The following is a 2075-nucleotide window of genomic DNA, read 5'->3' on the forward strand; positions in this document are numbered from 1 at the left end:
CTTAAAAGATGACATTTTTAGGAGCTACTTCAATTTTATGCAAAATAAGTCCTTACCAATCCAGTCAAGCACGCTTGACACATAATTTTTCAGACACGTGTGCATTTGTGGGTTTTAAAGAGGCACCAGGCAATTTGCAAATTGATGACTCATGAAATCTTGTGAGGTGATGTCAGTCAGCTCATAATGGCTCTCAACTACACCAGCCTGGTCGGTCAGTAAAGAGTTACTGAATACCCAAAAATACTAAACGGAAGAGAGAACTAACGTTTCGTGTATATTCAGTCCAGCTTTTCTCTTGACAGAGTGCTCAGACACCATTTTAGGAGTCAGGACTGTTTCGATTTGTCACTTCCTGCTGGCTGAGAACATTTCCCAGCAGTCCAAGCAGAGGAATTTAATTTGGGTAAATATGGTAAATCTACTGGCTCTCCATTAGTGGAGATGAGATGCTGTAGTCTGCTGAGTCCCACCTTTTAAGGTATTTTCACTCTTGTCTACTGCAGCTTTAACAATTCTTAATGTCACATTTCATTTTCAGCATCTAAAGCTTTATTACTTTATAATATATAAAATATAAACTTAATATTTTTTGGGGTGCTTTTTGTCTCAATTAGATAGGACAGCTCAAGATAGACAAGGAAGGGGGAGAGAGAGAGGATGACACAGAAAGTTCTACATTTGGGGGCTACACATTGAATGGTATTTCAGAAACCAGTGATTGTTTGCATGTCCCATCCATTTGTTCTGTCTGTCGATCATCATCTGTTTTCTCCACCTGACTGTGGCGTGTCCTCATGTCCTTTTTCATCAGTTGCAAAGCACAGTGTTTTTATTACTATTTCTGGAAACTTCAGCGTGACTCCTGACTACCAACCACTGTTACCTTCAGAGCAGTTCATTTGAAGTACAGCAGGAAGTGCAAGTGATAGCATGGCACTGGGGACTACAGCCACTGCTGCTGACACTATGCCACCTGATAGTAAACTAGAGAGGAAAAAGAAGGGCAGAGAGATGGAGGGAAAGGAGTCAGAAAGTAGAGGAGAAAAAGGCGGGAAAGGAAAGTAAGCATTAATGTGATGCAACTGGTTAACTCTAAAACAATGTGGTTTGGGGGGTGTCTACCTTTCTGCCCAGTGTGCAAGCACACATTGTCTTAATACACTGCATACTGTAATTCAGCACATACAGTAAGAGAAAAACCAAGGATAAAAGCGTAACAAGTGAGAAAATGTGCTCAAAGGTTCTCAGTCATGTCTTACAGAATGTAAAATCCCAAAAACCAAAATCTCTTACTCTACTTATATTTAAATTGTTGTCTTTACCTCCTCGTTTCACTCTCCTGTCCCAAAAAACTAAAGATAATGTTTTATGATTTGAATATGTTTTGCTTAATCAATCAAAAAGCAACACACTGCTCTAGACAATTGAGGCAAAGCAGCATGTCTCATAATCCTTTGTAAATGGATTTCATGAACCAGAAATGGTGGAAGGTCATTTGGAGGGTTATTCACTACACAGGAATGCTTGCTGAGTACCAGCCTCATTGGAATAAACCGTAAGAACATTTTCTAAAGAGGGACAGAATGACAAAGAGCTTAAAATACATGTTCATACAGTTCATAATAATATCGCCTGGGTATCTTTTGTGATTTGTAATTGTTATGGGGATTAGAGATTGCCGTACCTAAAGTATTTCTTTTAAGAGTGTCTATCATATCTTTTTAAAGTGAAAGACAATAATAACTTCCACTCCCAGTTGGAAGTTATGATTTTGCCCTGGCTGGTCTGTTAGCAGGATGTCTCAGCATGTCAGAACTAAATATATATATAGAGACCTTTTTGAAAAAGGGGAAGAAAGATGAAGAACACTACTACAAGATAATACATTGTTCCCACAATAATTGAAGTAGATCACACATTGCTCATCCTCATGGTACATTAGCCATGCTTTATCAGTATCTCTGATTCAGTGCTATAACCAACTTTTTTGGTATAGCACTAGTATAATATTCTCACAGGATGATTATAATTTCTTGGCAAAACAGATGGATCTTATTCCCACAAAATAATAA

This window comes from Morone saxatilis, unplaced genomic scaffold, assembly GCF_004916995.1.
Source record: "Morone saxatilis isolate NCDOM2014 unplaced genomic scaffold, NCSU_SB_2.0 Contig17, whole genome shotgun sequence".
Lineage (NCBI taxonomy): Eukaryota > Metazoa > Chordata > Actinopteri > Moronidae > Morone > Morone saxatilis.